Here is a 19,111-nt window from a genome sequence, read left to right as displayed (position 1 = left end):
ATAATGTCGTGTGATATGTTTTCTTTTCATGTAATGTCGTGTGATATGTTTTCTTTTCATTTATTGTCGTGTGATATGTTTTCTCCCTCCCCTCCCTTCCCGCTCTCCCCTCCCCCCTTCACCCACCCCTCCTGGCCCCCCTTCCGGCCGTCGGGTTCTTGTTGTTGGTGACAGTCAGGATCGTTATGTTGACAGGTATTTTTGCTCCAAGGATAAGAACAGGACGAGGGTGTGTTTCCCAGGGGCAGGGGTGGGCCATATATCAGACAGGATTGAGGCGTGTATGGCAAGCGAGGGATCGAACCCCATTGTCTTTCTCAGCTGTGGCGGAAACGACGTTTCTCGTGTGCCAAGCGAGGGCCTTCTCAGGCGTTTTAGAGAATTGTTAGGCAGGATACGTGACGCTGGTGAGTCGCCAGTAGTGTGTGGCGTCCTGCCAAGGAGGGGCGTTGGCGATGGATGGTTGTCCAGGGCGATAGCAGTGAACAGCAGACTTGCTGAGCACTGCGGGCGCAATGGGTGGCTGTTCGTCGACAATTGGGACCTCTTCTTTGGCAACGACGCCCTCTACGCCCGTGACGGGATACACTTGACGTTCAAGGGTGTAGAGGCTCTCTCAGACTCCCTTGAGCGAGCACTTGGTACCCTGAGGGATTTTTTAGTATAGGCGAGGGGGGGAGGAGTAATGGGAGCAATGGGAGGAGTAATGGGAGGGGACATCTAGCTCATAATATAACCAGGCAGCTTAGAAGTAATTCTAGGGGAGTAACAGAGGACGGGCTAAGAATCTTCTATACTAACAGCAGGAGCCTCAGAAACAAGATAGACTCACTAAGGGGTGAAGCTTGTTCAGAAAATTTTGACATAATAGCGATCACTGAGACATGGATAGACACTGCTAATAGAAATTTTAGATCAGAATTTGAAATAACGGGTTATCAGATGTTTCACAAAGACAGAAGGGGCAGAAAGGGAGGTGGAGTTGCGCTATATGTTAAAGACTCACTTAAATGTTTAGTTAACAACTCAGTCAAAACTAACATGGATTCAGAATCAGTTTGGGTGGACGTTTACAAAGGGAAAGAAAAACTAACTCTAGGAGTTCTGTAAAGGCCACCCAACCTTAACAGGCAGGACACGAGTATATTACTACAGGAGATTGGCAGGGCGAGTATGAGTAGAAATGTCTGCGTATTGGGGGACTTTAATTATAGGAATATAGACTGGGAAGATCTAGTGGGTGACCTGGAAGCCGAGGACTTTCTTGAAGTTATACAAGATAATTTCCTTAAGCAGGTAGTTACTGAGCCTACCAGAGGAGATAACATATCAGACTTAGTCCTAACCAATAATGGGAACTTGCTACGTGAGTTGGAGGTGGGCGGAGAGTTAGTAAATAGTGATCACAGAACGGTTCGTTTTAGCTTAGACTGGGCGGTAACCCGCGAACCAAATCCAGTGTTAGTGCCAGATTTTAGAAGAGCAAACTACGAGGGGCTTCGAAGACATCTTGAAGGGGTAAACTGGGATAATTTAGGGATTCATGAGGGCCAGAACTGCGGATTGGAGAGCCAGGAGAACCAGGTAGAAATGTCTTACAATAATTTAGTTAGAGTAATAGTAGAGGGGCAAGAACAGCATATACCACAGCGAACACTTAGAAAAGAAAACAATGATCCTAAGTGGATGACTCGTGGACTAAAACACGAGATTGGATTAAAGAAGGGAATTTATCAGAAAATAAAGAATGGGGAAACACATCTCAGGGGCCGGTACGTCGAACTATGTAGATTAGTTAAGAAAAACACCAGGATAGCAAAAAAGAACTATGAGATCAAAGTAGCAAATGAGGCGAAAAGTAATCCTAAGGGCTTCTTTCAGATGTATAGAACAAAAACACGGGAGAAAATTGGACCGCTGAAAAAAAACAGGGGAGCTAGTAGAAAATTACCAAAATATGAGCACATTGTTGAACGACTACTTCCTTTCAGTATTCACACAGGAGGATCGAACGACTATACCGGAAAGAGTTCAGGTGTACGAGGGCGGGGATGGCGATAAATTGAGGGATATAATTATTACCAGGCAAGTAGTTCAGGATGAGATAGATAAGCTTAAGAAGAACAAGTCGCCAGGTCCTGACGGGATATTTCCGAGGGTATTAAAGGAGTTAGGTGATGTAATCAGTGACCCACTAACCGACATCTTTAAGATGTCGGTAAATACTGGCTATGTGCCGAGCCTATGGAAAGTAGCTAATGTGACGCCGATTTTTAAAAAGGGGGACAGGTCAGTTGCTTCAAACTATCGCCCAATTAGCTTAACATCGGTTATAGGGAAGATGCTGGAGTCCATAATAGCCAGGAACATTCGGGAGCATTTAGAGAAACATAGCTTAATTCACGACTCGCAGCATGGGTTCACAAAAGGTAGGTCATGCCTCACCAATCTCTTGTCCTTCTACAATAAAGTATTTGAGGCGGTTGACAGAGATGAAAATTATGATGTAATCTATCTTGATTTTAGTAAAGCGTTTGACAAAGTTCCTCACCAACGACTGTTGCTTAAATTACTGGCTCACGGAGTAAAGGGTAAAGTTTTGAACTGGGTCAAGGCGTGGCTTAGCAATAGGAAGCAAAGAGTGCAAATCAATGGTAAAAGATCTGATTGGGGATGTGTTACGAGTGGGGTCCCACAAGGCTCGGTATTAGGTCCACTTTTGTTTATTATTTATATCAATGACTTAGATACAGGAATTAGTAGTGATGTTAGTAAATTTGCAGATGATACCAAGATCGGTAGAGTAATTGAGTCGGATCAGGACGCTAGTATTCTCCAAGGTGAACTCAACAGATTATATGACTGGGCGGATAAATGGCAGATGGAGTTCAATGTAGGGAAGTGCAGTATTCTGAGTGTAGGTAGGAACAACCCCTCACATAGCTATTGCTTAAACGACACTCTCATAAGTAGGTCTGGGTGCGAGAGGGATTTAGGGGTCTTAGTGAGCTCTGATCTCCGTCCAAGGGCACAATGCATTCAAGCTAGAAATCGAGCTAATAGGGTACTGGGATTTATTTCAAGGAGCGTAAGCAACAGAAGCCCCGAAGTCTTCCTCAAACTATATTTAGCATTAGTTAGACCTCATCTTGACTATGCGGCTCAGCTCTGGTCACCTTACTATAGAATGGATATCAAAATGTTAGAATCGGTGCAGAGGAGAATGACTAAAATGATTCAGGGGTTGAGAAACTTGCCATACGAGGGAAGACTCAAACAGTTAAACTTGCATTCTCTAGAAAGGCGAAGGGTGCGTTGAGACATGATCGAGGTTTATAAATGGATGAAGGGCTTTAATAAGGGAGACATTCATAAGGTTTTGTTGGTAAGAGAACCGGGTAGGACACGAAGTAACGGGTTTAAACTGGATAAATTCAGATTCAACAGGGACATAGGCAAAAATTGGTTTACTAACAGGGTGGTGGATGAGTGGAATAGGCTTAGCAGTCATATGGTGAGTGCCAATACAATTGTCACATTCAAAAATAGACTAGATAAATTCATGGACAGCGATATTAGGTGGGGTTAGATACACGGGAGCTTAGGGTCAAAGGAGCTGCCTCGTACAGGCCTACCGGCCTCTTGTAGACTCCTGCGTTCTTATGTTCTTATGTTCTTATGTTCCCTTTAGCCTAGAAACTAGTGCCGCCATATAATGTAGTGTTATAGGTACTAGGCCCTGATGTAACCAAGTGTCTGTGTAAATAAAAGAAAAAAGAAAAAAAAGAAAGAGAGAGAGAGAGAGAGAGAGAGAGAGAGAGAGAGAGAGAGAGAGAGAGAGAGAGAGAGAGAGAGAGAGAGAGAGAGAGAGAGAGAGAGAGAGAGAGAGAGAGAGAGAGAGAGAGAGAGAGAGAGAGAGAGAGAGAGAGAGAGAGAGAGAGAGAGAGAGAGAGAGAGAGAGAGAGAGAGAGAGAGAGAGAGAGAGAGAGAGAGAGAGAGAGAGAGAGAGAGAGAGAGAAATAGTAGTAGTAGTAGTAGTAGTAGTAGTAGTAGTAGAGGTAGTAGTAGTAGTAGTAGTAGTAGTAGTAGTAGTAGTAGTAGTAGTAGTAGTAGTAGTAGTAGTAGTAGTAGTAGTAGTAGTAGTAGTAGTAGTAGTAGTAGTAGTAGTAGTAGTAGTAGTAGTAGTAGTAGTAGTAGTAGTAGTAGTAGTAGTAGTAGTAGTAGTAGTAGTAGTAGTAGTAGTAGTAGTAGTAGTAGTAGTAGAAGTAATAGTAGTAGTAGTAGTAGTACTAGTAGTAGTAGTAGTAGTAGTCAAGAATGTATTCTTGCCGGCGCTGGTGAAATATCATGCTTTGGGGGAGGAAGAGAGGGATATGCTAGCACTTCCCCCAAGACTGGGTGGGATGGGGATCACCAACCCTGAGAAGCTGGCAGATAAGGAGAACCAAAACTCCATCAGCCTTACCAGGTCACTCATCAACAGGATCATCGCTCAGGAGGCAGAGGGCGAGATAGACCAAACAGAAATAAGAGATATTAAAAGAAAAATCTCAGAAGAAAGGCAACAGGCCCAAAAAGACGAGCTGGACCGTCTTACACACCACCTGTCCACAGAAATGGGTAGAAAAATACACACAGCACAGGAGGCAGGCGCCTATAACTGGCTAACGTCATTACCAATCAGAGCAAAGGGCTTCAGCCTCAACAAAGAAGAATTTGTCGACGCCATTGCTCTGAGATATGGCTGGCCGATTGAGGGACTGCCTGATCTCTGTGCATGTGGATCACCAAATGATGTCACCCACACCATGACATGTAAAAAGGAGGCTTCGTCTGTATTCGACACGATGAAGTGAGGGATCTGACAGCCAGCATGCTTGGGGAGGTATGCCAAGACGTCACTACCGAGCCGGCACTGCTTCCCCTGGACGGCGAACACCTTCGGTACAGGACAGCCAATACCTCACAGGAGGCACGGGTTGATGTAAGTGCCCGCGGATTCTGGGTGCGCGGACAGCGGGCGTTCATGGACATCCGCATATTCGACCTGATGGCTGCCTGTCACCGTGAGCTGCCCCTGCAAGCCGCCCACCACAGGAACGAGCAGGAGAAGACAAGGGCATACGGTGAAAGAATCCAACATGTGGATCAGGGCAGCTTCACCCCCCTCGTCTTCACCACATCCGGCGGGATGGGTCCCAGGGCCCAATGCTTCTACACACGCCTCGCGGAACTAATCTCAGAAAAGAAGCAACAGCCAAGGAGCCACGTTGTCGCCTGGATGAGGTGTCGCCTCTCGTTCTCCCTGCTCAGGTCGGCCATCCTATGTCTCAGGGGCACCAGACACTCTGGCCCAAAAGCCACCACCATCTCCAATATGGACTATGAAGCCACAGTGGTGGAGAGTGACATTAGGGTGGGTCGGGAGTGACTTGAGTAGGGAAGGAAAGGGGGATCTAGACGTAATAAATGATAGGTGATTTAGTGTCAGGTAGTATTAGTGATATGATTGGATGCCACAGTCATTAGCGAACAGAGTTGGGGCTAATGACCTCCAAGCTAGGGAGCCCTCCATGATTATGTGTCGGGAAAATAAACATGGGTGGAGGTATCATTTATGTTGTGTAATATAAGTAATAGTAGTAGTAGTAGTAGTAGTAGTAGTAGTAGTAGTAGTAGTAGTAGTAGTAGTAGTAGTAGTAGTAGTAGTAGTAGTAGTAGTAGTAGTAGTAGTAATTGAAGTAGTAGTAGTAGTAGTAGTAGTAGTAGTAGTAGTAGTAGCAGCAGCAACAGCAGTAGTAGTAGTAGTAGTAGTAGTAGTAGTAGTAGTAGTAGTAGTAGTAGTAGTAATAGAAGTAGTAGTAGTAGTAATAGTAGGAGTAGTAGCAGCAGTAGTAGTAGTAGTAGTAGAGATAGTAACAATAGTAATACAGATGAAGATAGTAATAATAATGCTTATAATAATAATTACAATAATAATAACGTAATAATCTTTGGCTTTTTTAACACACTCATTCTTCATCATTTCTCATCATTCCACACTCCTCATGTCTTTCTTATTCTTCACTTTCCTCTCTTTATCTCTTTTTCTTTTATCTTCTCTCTTCTTATTCTTTATCTTTCGTCACCATCTTCTCTCTTTTTCTTCTTCTCTCTCTTCTTATTCCTCACCTGGTCATCCTCATATCCTCTATACAAAGACTTCCATCGTATATACTCCATTGCAAGATCTCTTTTTTCATCATGACACGCAACACCTACACGAGGAATGACTCAGACAACACACACACACACACACACACACACACACACACACACACACACACACACACACACAATGACACTAACACACACACACATACACACAACACACTGCAACTTTTTTTTCTCTTCCTTCCTTTCTTCCTTCATCCTCCTTCCATCGCTAACTCTTTCCTTCCATCCTCAACTATTTCTTACCTTCCTTTCTTCCTGCAACACTCAAATATACACACGCACAACACACTGCAACCCTTTCTTACTTTCTTTTCCTACCTGCAACACTCAAGACTCATACAACACACATACATTCCCTCCACAACACTTCCCTTCCTCACATACATTCCCTCCACAACACTTCCCCTCCCTTTCCTTCCTTCATTCCTGCAACACTCAAGACAGGAATCGCCTTGTATTGAAGTAGATTAAGGTCTCCGAGATGACAAATAGTAAACAGCTTTAACAACAACTACAACCATCTCGAGTAAGGGGGTTCGAAGTCATCTATATACAGTTCAAAGAGGTTCCAAGGCTCTTATACACATGTCACTCGGAGCTTATGTCTTATAGGTCAGGGAAATAGCGACGTTGTTTGGCCCCTTACACACGGGGACACTTAGAGCGCTGCAGCAGCGCTACTCACGCGCGACTCAGTTTTAGCAGCGCTGCTGTGAAGCGCAGCTTATCTTTCTAGAAAGTGTTGTGGGGTGAGTGTCGAATTAGCGGCGCTTCTCAGCATCGCTACTAAAATTGAGTAGGGCGTTAGCAGCGCTACAATCGCGCCACGGACACGCTGCTAAAAAAGTGGCGCTGCTGCAGCTACGTATGAAAACTCCCATTGAATGCCATGTATCGTGACGAGCAGCGCTACTTTTTGTGGTCGCCACCGGCAGCGAAGCCAACCACACAAATCTATTTTGTAGCGCTAGTTTTTGTGGTCGTGAGTGCGTGTGAAAGCATCCATTCATCTCCATTATTCATCAGCGGCAAATATGCTGAGCAGCGCTGCAAAGAGTCCGCGTGTGAAAGGGGCGTTAGACTCGTATTCCCAGACGCTATCGGCCCCACAGCAACGATTTCCAAAGTCCGTAGAGGAGATTAGGTTCTCAGGAGTGCTTTTTCACTTTCATGGTGCAGAAGCCTTGTCAAACTATCAACAGGCTCTTAAAACTTCTCATGGAAGAACCCACAACATCCTCTATGAATCCCCTGTCAGGTGTGGCAAGGTGGGCGAGCCCCGAGATGTTTCAGAATATGGCCCTAGGTTTTTTTTTCTTTTTAGAGACGCCTCCTCACCCTCTTTTTCCTTCTTTTCTCCAATCATAAAAATATTTCGTCAGTTTCTTTATTTTTCCTCCCTTCAAAGGCCTCCCGTTTACCTATCCTAGCTTTTACTACTTATTTTAGTCGGTATAAGTTATCTATACCGTATTATCTATTTCTTATCGTGTTCTTCAAGTTTTCATTCCGTTTGAGCTTTTGTTATACTTTTATTTTCGTGTGTGTATGTATCACCTCTAAATTTACCCCCGTTTTTATCGATTCTTTCTATTATATATTTTATCTTTCTATATTTTTTTTCTTCAGTATGTCGTATTATCTATTTCTTATCGCATTCTTTAAGTTTTCATTCTGTCTGAGCTTGTATTATACCTCCATTCTCGTTTTATCCATTTATATTATCCTTCTGTTCGTCCCATCACTCCCCTAAAAATACTTCTTAAATTCTTATCCTTTATTCTGTTCCATATAAAATCTTCATATTCTCTATACAAAGACTTCCATCGTTTATATAATCCAGTCATCTTTTTATTTTCCTTTTGTTTATCGACACAAAATTCCCTTACAAATGCTTCCTATATCCTTATCCTATATTTTGTTCCATTAAAAATCTTCATATTCTCTGTACAAAGCCTACCATCGTTTATATATTTCACTTATCTTCTTATTTTTCTTCTATTTCTCGTCCTATCATTTCCCCTACAAATACTTCTTAAATTCCTATTCTGTATTTTGTTCCATATAAAATCTTCATATTCTCTATACAATGCCTTCCATCGTTTATATATTCCACCTTTCTTTTTTTTATTTTCCTTTAGTTTCTCGTCTAAATATTCCCCTACAAATGCTTCTTGAACGCTTATTCTATATTTGGTTCCATTTAAAATCGTCATGTCCTCTATACAAAGACTTCCATCGTTTATATATTACACTTACATCTTTACAGAGTGGAGTCTAAGGCTCTTCGTCTCATCAGCTCTCCTCCTCCTACTGATAGTCTTCTACCTCTTAAATTCCGCCGCGATGTTGCCTCTCTTTCTATTTTCTATCGATATTTCCACGCTGACTGCTCTTCTGAGCTTGCTAACTGCATGCCTTCCTCCCTCCCGCGGCCCCGCTGCACACGACTTTCTACTCATGCTCATCCCTATACTGTCCAAACCCCTCATGCAAGAGAAACCAGCATCTTCACTCTTTCATCCCTCACGCTGGTAAACTCTGGAGCAATCTTCCTTCATCTGTATTTCCTCCTGCCTACGACTTTAACTCTTTCAAAAGGAGGGTATCGGGACACCTCTCCTCCCGAAATTGTCCTTTTTTCAGCCACCTCTTTTGATTCTTTTTTGGGAGCAGCGAGTAGCGAGCTTTTTTTATTGTTTTCTTTTTTGTGTGCCCTTGAGCTGTCTCCTTTGTTGTAAAAAAAAAATTCCTTTTGTTTTTCTTCCAAATATTCCATTACACATATTTGCTATACGCTTATCCTATCTTTGGTTCCTTTAAAAATCATCATTATCCTCTATACAAAGACTTCTGTCGTTTATATATTCCAGTCATCTTTTTTATTTTCCTTCTGTTTGTTGTCCTAAAATTCCCCTACAAATGCTTCTTATATGCTTCTTAAATGCTTCTTCTATTTTGTTCCATTAAAAATCATCATTATCCTCTATACAAAGACTTCAAACGTTTATATATTCCTCTGTAACATCTCTTTATTTCCTCTCTGCCGCTTATAAAGGTCTGCCTACCTACTGTTATCACCTGCTGTACAAAGGTTCCTACTATACTGTATAATACGATATCTTACAGTACAAAGATCCGGGTTAGTTACTGCCTGTTCTGTCTACAAAGAGTTATCTATGGGTTAGGCTGTACAAAGGTCTTTATAGTTTATCTCTTACTAGGAAGAGATACGCATTGTTTCTTTTGTTTCTCTTTACTTCCTTTGTCTTTAGAATCTATATTTTACTAGGAAGAGATAGCGATTCTTTTGTTCATAGCTTACAGAGGCCTCGGGTTGTAGTTTTTTTCTAGTTTTTCTTCTTCTCGTATAAACAGCACACATCGCTTCACATAAGACATATCGCCTCTCTTGTTTTTCTTTACTTTCAGAGGACTCGGTATTAGTTTTTCTTCTCCTTGTATGTAAAAACTTCACTTCTTTCGGCTTCACTGTTCCTCGTAGCTCCGTGAGGCCTTGGTTTTCTTGTTTTTAGTCCTACTGTAGAGAGCTCACTTCATTATGCTGTTTGTCTAGCCTTGTCAGCCCTTGGTGTTTGGTTTTTATTCCTGTTATAGAGAGCTCACTTCGTTATGCTGTTCCTCGTAGCTTCGTGAGGCCTTGATTTTCCGTTTTTTAGTCCTGTTATAGAGAGCTCATTTCGTTATGTTGTTCCTCGTAGCTTCGTGAGGCCTTGATTTTCTGTTTTTTATTTCTGTTATAGAGAGCTCATTTCGTTATGCTGTTCCTCGTAGCTTCGTGAGGCCTTGGTTTTCTGTTTTTTAGTCCTGTTATAGAGAGCTCATTTCGTTATGCTGTTCCTCGTAGCTTCGTGAGGCCTTGGCTTTCTGGTTTTTAGTCCTGTTGTAGAAAGCTCACTTCGTTTTGGTGTTTGCCTAGCTTCGTGAGGCCTTGGTTTTAGGTTTTCTTTCTCTTATAGAAACCTCACTTGCATTTCTTTCACTGTTCTTCGTATCTTATCTCTCCTGAGGCCTCGGGTTTAGGTTTCAGTCCTCTTGTGGAAACCTCACCTTAATTTGTTTCATTGTTCTTCGTCCTTTATCTTTCCTCTTACAGAAACCTCCCTTCCACTTGTTTTACCGTTCCTCTTAGCTGTCTCACGTGCTTGTGGAGATTTCTTCGGTTAAGTTTTCCTGCAGCCTTAGGAGTGTCACCTCTATTCCTCGCCTTAATTTGTTTCATTGTTCTTCGTCCCTTATCTTTCTTCCCTTCCACTTGTTTCACCGTTCCTCTTAGCTCTGTCTCACGTGCTTGTGGAAATTTCTTCGGTTAAGTTTTCCTGCAGCCTTAGGAGTGTCACCTCTATTCCTAGCCTTAATTTGTTTCATTGTTCTTCGTCCCTTATCTTTCTCCCTTCCACTTGTTTCACCGTTCCTCTTAGCTCTGTCTCACGTGCTTGCAGAGGTCTCGTCGGTTTAGTTTCCCAGCAGCCTCAGGAATGTCACCTCTATTCCTCCTGCCGTACATAGAACTGCTTGGCGGCGGCTATCTCATATCGAGCACCTCACACCTGTTGGCTTCACCTGACACTTAGCATATATGCATTTTGTATATTAACTTTAATACAAATTTAATTATGCTATGTGTATTTTTGTATATGTATTTTTATAAAAATATGCTTTATTTTATGGGTATTTTGCATTTTTATTTTCATACAAATTTACATTATTTTATTTATATTCTGTTTATTTTTTTTTTAACAATTTTACATTATTCTATGTGTATTTTGTATATCTATTTTTATACGTATTTAATTAATTTTATGTGTATTTTGTATATATATTTTTATAGAATTCTTCGTTATTTTATGTGTATTCGTATATATATTTTGAAACAAATTTTCATTGTTGTATATGTATTTTTGCATATCTCTTTCAATACAAGTTTACCTTATTGTATGTGCATTTTGTATATTTATTTCAATACAAATTTAAATATTTTATGTGTATTTTGGTGTATGTATTTTTATAAGAAATGCGCTATTTGATGGGAATTTTGCATCTTTATTTTCATACAAATTTACATTATTTTATTAATATTCGGTGTATTTATTTTGATACGATTTCACATTATTCTATTTGTTTTTTGTATATATTTTTTTTATACATATTTACATTATTTAATGTGTATCTTGCATATATATTTCATACAAATTTATTTTCATACAAATACACATTCTTTTCATGATATTTTGTTTATTTATTTTGACACGAATTTACCTAGATATGTATTTTGTATATATATTTTTATACGTATTTACATAATTTCATGTGTATTTTGTATATATATTTATAGAAATCTACGTTATTTTATGTGTATTCGCGTATATATTTTGAAACAAATTTACTTTGTTTTATATGTATTTTTGAATATCTCTTTCAATACATATTTACCTTACTGTATATGCATTTTGTTTAATTATTTCAATACAAATTTTACTATTTTATATGTATTTTGGTATATATATTTTTATAAAAAATGCGTTATTTTATGGGAATTTTGCATCTTTCTTTTCATCCAAATTTACATTATTTTATTGATATTCTGTGTATTTATATTGATAGGATTTTACATTATTCTATTTCTTTTTTGTATATATTTTTTTATACACATTTACATTATTTAATGTCTATCTTGCATATATATTTTATATACATTTACGTTATTTTAAGTATATTTGTTTATATATTTTCATTCAAATTTACATTATTTTATGTGTATTTGGTATATGTATTTCAATACAAATTTACCTAATTTTATGTGTATATTGTATATTTCTTTTCATACAAATTTTAAATATTTTTGTGTATTTTTGTATATAGTTTTATACAAATTTAGGTTATTTTATGTACGCATTTACATTATTTAATGTGTGTTTTGTATATATATTTTTATGCAAATTTACTTTATTTTATGTGCATTTTTTAACATATATTTTTTTTTTAAATTTGTGTTATTTTAAGTGTATTTGTATATGTTTTCTTATACAAATTTACATTATTTTATTGCTATTTTGTTTATTTATTTTGATACGAATGAACATAGATATACAAAATATACATATTATAAACTAAATTTGTATCGAAATATAATACAAAATTCATAAAATAATGTAAATTTGTATCAAAATATTTTAACAGATGCGCATAAAATAACGTAAATTTGTTTTAAAATATGTTTTAAAAATGTAAATATGTATAAAAAAAAATATAAAAATAGAATAATGTAAAATCGTAACAAAATAAATACCAGAATATTAATAAAACAATATAAATTTGTATGAAAATGAAGATGCAAAATACCCATTCAATAACGCATTTTTTATAAAAATATATATCCCAAAATACACATGAAAATTTTAATTTGTATTAAAATAAATATACAAAATACACACAATAAGGTAAATCTGTATTGAAATAGATATGCAAAATACATATAAAACAATGTAAATTTGTTTCAAAATATATACGAATACACATAAATAACGTAGATTTATAAATATATATACAAAATACACAGAAAATGAAGTAAATACGTATAAGAAAATGTATACAAAATACACATAAAATAACGTAAATTTATATAAAACTATATACAAAAATACACAGAAGTATTTTAATTTGTATGAAAATAGATATACAAAATAAGGTAAACTCGTTTCAAATTGAATAAACAAAATTCAGATAAAAGAACGTATATTTGTAGAAAAAATATATATGCAAAATACACATAAAATAACGAAAATTTGTATGAAAATATATAAAAAAATAAACAAAAATAATTACAATTTGTATGAAAATAAATATACAAAATACACATGTATTTTGTATATCTATTTTCACACAAATTTAACTACTTTTGTGAATTTTTGCATATAGTTTTATATAAATTTACGTTATTTTATTTGTATTTTGTATGTTTATATTTATACAATACACATTCTTTTATTAGTATTTTGTTTATTTATTTTGATACGGGTTTACATTATTTCATGTGTATTTTGTATACCTTTTTTATACGTATTTACTTCATTTTATGTGTATTTTGTATATTTATTTTCATAGAAATCTATGCTATTTTATATATATTCGTATATATATTTTGAAAAAAATTTACATGGTTTTATATGTATTTTCCATATCTATTTCAATACAAATTTACGTTATTGCATGTGCATTTTGTATATTTATTTTAATACAAATTCAAATATTTTATGTGTGTCTTGGTAAATATTTTTATAAAAATGTGTTATTTTATGGGTATTTTGCATATTAATTTTCATACAAATTTACATTATTTTTTTAATATTCTGTGTATTTATTGTGATACAATTTTATATTATTCTATTTGTGTTTTGTATATATTTTTTTATACATATTTACATTATTTAATGTGTATTTTTTATATATATTTTATACAAATTTACGTTATTTTAAGTGTATTTGTTTACATATTTTCATTCAAATTTACATTATTTTATGTGTATTTTGTAAATGTATTTCAATACAAATTTACCTAATTTTATGTGTATTTTGTATATTTATTTTCCTACAAATTAAAATTATTTTTGTGTATTTTTGTATATAGTTTTATACAAATTTAGGTGATTTTATGTGTATATTGTATATCTATTTTCTTACAAATACACATTCTTTTATAGATATTTTGTTTATTTATTTTGACGCGAGTTTACATTATTTAATGTGTATTTTATATATATATTTTTATACGTGTTTACATCATTTGATGTGTATTTTGTATATATATTTCTATAGAAATCTTCGTTGATTTATGAGTATTCGTATATAGATTTTGAAATAACTTTACACTGTTTTATGTATATTTTGCATATTTTTTCAATACAAATTTACCTTATTGTATATGCATTTTGTATATTAACTTTAATACAAATTTAATTATGCTATGTGTATTTTTGTATATGTATTTTTATAAAAATATGCTTTATTTTATGGGTATTATGCATTTTTTTTTCATACAAATTTACATTATTTTATTTATATTCTGTTTATTTTTTTTTTAACAATTTTACATTATTCTATGTGTATTTTGTATATCTATTTTTATACGTATTTAATTAATTTTATGTGTATTTTGTATATATATTTTTATAGAATTCTTCGTTATTTTATGTGTATTCGTATATATATTTTGAAACAAATTTTCATTGTTGTATATGTATTTTTGCATATCTCTTTCAATACAAGTTTACCTTATTGTATGTGCATTTTGTATATTTATTTCAATACAAATTTAAATATTTTATGTGTATTTTGGTGTATGTATTTTTATAAGAAATGCGCTATTTGATGGGAATTTTGCATCTTTATTTTCATACAAATTTACATTATTTTATTAACATTCGGTGTATTTATTTTGATACGATTTCACATTATTCTATTTGTTTTTTGTATATATTTTTTTTTATACATATTTACATTATTTAATGTGTATCTTGCATATATATTTCATACAAATTTATTTTCATACAAATACACATTCTTTTCATGATATTTTGTTTATTTATTTTGACACGAATTTACCTAGATATGTATTTTGTATATATATTTTTATACGTATTTACATAATTTCATGTGTATTTTGTATATATATTTCTATAGAAATCTACGTTATTTTATGTGTATTCGCGTATATATTTTGAAACAAATTTACTTTGTTTTATATGTATTTTTGAATATCTCTTTCAATACATATTTACCTTACTGTATATGCATTTTGTTTAATTATTTCAATACAAATTTTACTATTTTATATGTATTTTGGTATATATATTTTTTATAAAAAATGCGTTATTTTATGGGAATTTTGCATCTTTCTTTTCATCCAAATTTACATTATTTTATTGATATTCTGTGTATTTATATTGATAGGATTTTACATTATTCTATTTCTTTTTTGTATATATTTTTTTATACACATTTACATTATTTAATGTCTATCTTGCATATATATTTTATATACATTTACGTTATTTTAAGTATATTTGTTTATATATTTTCATTCAAATTTACATTATTTTATGTGTATTTGGTATATGTATTTCAATACAAATTTACCTAATTTTATGTGTATATTGTATATTTCTTTTCATACAAATTTTAAATATTTTTGTGTATTTTTGTATATAGTTTTATACAAATTTAGGTTATTTTATGTACGCATTTACATTATTTAATGTGTGTTTTGTATATATATTTTTATGCAAATTTACTTTATTTTATGTGCATTTTTGTACATATTTTTTTTTTGAAATTTGCGTTATTTTATGTGTATTTGTATATGTTTTCTCATACAAATTTACATTATTTTATTGCTATTTTGTTTATTTATTTTGATACGAATGAAAATAGATATCCAAAATATACATAAAATAAACTAAATTTGTATCGAAATATAATACAAAATTCATAAAATAATGTAAATTTGTATCAAAATATTTTAACAGATGCGCATAAAATAACGTAAATTTGTTTTAAAATATGTTTTAAAATGTAAATATGTATAAAATATATACAAAACACAAATAGAATAATGTAAAATCGTAACAAAATAAATACCAGAATATTAATAAAACAATATAAATTGTGAAAATGAAGATGCAAAATACCCATTCAATAACGCATTTTTTATAAAAATATATATCCCAAAATACACATGAAAATTTTAATTTGTATTAAAATAAATATACAAAATACACATACAATAAGGTAAATCTGTATTGAAATAGATATGCAAAATACATATAAAACAATGTAAATTTGTTTCAAAATATATATACGAATACACATAAAATAACGTAGATTTGTATAAAAATATATATACAAAATACACAGAAAATGAAGTAAATACGTATAAGAAAATGTATACAAAATACACATAAAATAACGTAAATTTATATAAAACTATATACAAAAATACACAGAAGTATTTTAATTTGTATGAAAATAGATATACAAAATAAGGTAAACTCGTTTCAAAATGAATAAACAAAATTCAGATAAAAGAACGTATATTTGTAGAAAAAATATATATGCAAAATACACATAAAATAACGAAAATTTGTATGAAAATATATAAAAAAATAAACAAAAATAATTACAATTTGTATGAAAATAAATATACAAAATACACATGTATTTTGTATATCTATTTTCACACAAATTTAACTACTTTTGTGAATTTTTGCATATAGTTTTATATAAATTTACGTTATTTTATTTGTATTTTGTATGTTTATATTTATACAATACACATTCTTTTATTAGTATTTTGTTTATTTATTTTGATACGGGTTTACATTATTTCATGTGTATTTTGTATACCTTTTTTATACGTATTTACTTCATTTTATGTTTATTTTGTATATTTATTTTCATAGAAATCTATGCTATTTTATATATATTCGTATATATATTTTGAAAAAAATTTACATGGTTTTATATGTATTTTCCATATCTATTTCAATACAAATTTACGTTATTGCATGTGCATTTTGTATATTTATTTTAATACAAATTCAAATATTTTATGTGTGTCTTGGTAAATATATTTTTATAAAAAATGTGTTATTTTATGGGTATTTTGCATATTAATTTTCATACAAATTTACATTATTTTATTAATATTCTGTGTATTTATTGTGATACAATTTTATATTATTCTATTTGTGTTTTGTATATATTTTTTTATACATATTTACATTATTTAATGTGTATTTTTTATATATATTTTATACAAATTTACGTTATTTTAAGTGTATTTGTTTACATATTTTCATTCAAATTTACATTATTTTATGTGTATTTTGTAAATGTATTTCAATACAAATTTACCTAATTTTATGTGTATTTTGTATATTTATTTTCCTACAAATTAAAATTATTTTTGTGTATTTTTGTATATAGTTTTATACAAATTTAGGTGATTTTATGTGTATATTGTATATCTATTTTCTTACAAATACACATTCTTTTATAGATATTTTGTTTATTTATTTTGACGCGAGTTTACATTATTTAATGTGTATTTTATATATATATATTTTTATACGTGTTTACATCATTTGATGTGTATTTTGTATATATATTTCTATAGAAATCTTCGTTGATTTATGAGTATTCGTATATAGATTTTGAAATAACTTTACACTGTTTTATGTATATTTTGCATATTTTTTCAATACAAATTTACCTTATTGTATATGCATTTTGTATATTAACTTTAATACAAATTTAATTATGCTATGTGTATTTTTGTATATGTATTTTTATAAAAATATGCTTTATTTTATGGGTATTATGCATTTTTTTTTCATACAAATTTACATTATTTTATTTATATTCTGTTTATTTTTTTTTTAACAATTTTACATTATTCTATGTGTATTTTGTATATCTATTTTTATACGTATTTAATTAATTTTATGTGTATTTTGTATATATATTTTTATAGAATTCTACGTTATTTTATGTGTATTCGTATATATATTTTGAAACAAATTTACATTGTTTTATATGTATTTTTGCATATCTCTTTCAATACAAGTTTACCTTATTGTATGTGCATTTTGTATATTTATTTCAATACAAATTTAAATATTTTATGTGTATTTTGGTATATGTATTTTTATAAGAAATGTGCTATTTGATGGGAATTTTGCATCTTTATTTTCATACAAATTTACATTATTTTATTAATATTCGGTGTATTTATTTTGATACGATTTCACATTATTCTATTTGTTTTTTGTATATATTTTTTTTATACATATTTACATTATTTAATGTGTATCTTGCATATATATTTCATACAAATTTATTTTCATACAAATACACATTCTTTTCATGATATTTTGTTTATTTATTTTGACACGAATTTACCTAGATATGTATTTTGTATATATATTTTTATACCTATTTACATAATTTCATGTGTATTTTGTATATATATTTCTATAGAAATCTACGTTATTTTATGTGAATTCGTGTATATATTTTGAAACAAATTTACTTTGTTTTATATATATTTTTGAATATCTCTTTCAATACATATTTACCTTACTGTATATGCATTTTGTTTAATTATTTCAATACAAACTTTAATATTTTATATGTATTTTGGTATATATATTTTTATAAAAAATGCGCTATTTTATATGAATTTTGCATCTTTCTTTTCATCCAAATTTACATTATTTTATTGATATTCTGTGTATTTATATTGATAGGATTTTACATTATGCTATTTATTTCTTGTATATATTTTTTTATACACATTTACATTATTTAATGTGTATCTTGCATATATATTTTATATACATTTACGTTATTTTAAGTACATTTGTTTATAATTTTCATTCAAATTTACATTATTTTATGTGTATTTAGTATATGTATTTCAATACAAATTTACCTAATTTTATGTGTATTTTGTATATTTCTTTTCATACAAATTTTAAATATTTTTGTGTATTTTTGTATATAGTTTTATACAAATTTAGGTTATTTTATGTACGCATTTACATTATTTAATGTGTGTTTTGTATATATATTTTTATGCAAATTTACTTTATTTTATGTGCATTTTTGTACATATTTTTTTTTTTGAAATTTGCGTTATTTTATGTGTATTTGTATATGTTTTCTCATACAAATTTACATTATTTTATTGCTATTTTGTTTATTTATTTTGATACGAATGAAAATAGATATCCAAAATATACATAAAATAAACTAAATTTGTATCGAAATATAATACAAAATACATAAAATAATGTAAATTTGTATCAAAATATTT

Source organism: Eriocheir sinensis, unplaced genomic scaffold (genome assembly GCF_024679095.1).
Source record: "Eriocheir sinensis breed Jianghai 21 unplaced genomic scaffold, ASM2467909v1 Scaffold206, whole genome shotgun sequence".
Lineage (NCBI taxonomy): Eukaryota > Metazoa > Arthropoda > Malacostraca > Decapoda > Varunidae > Eriocheir > Eriocheir sinensis.
Note: the sequence above shows the minus strand (reverse complement) of the source record.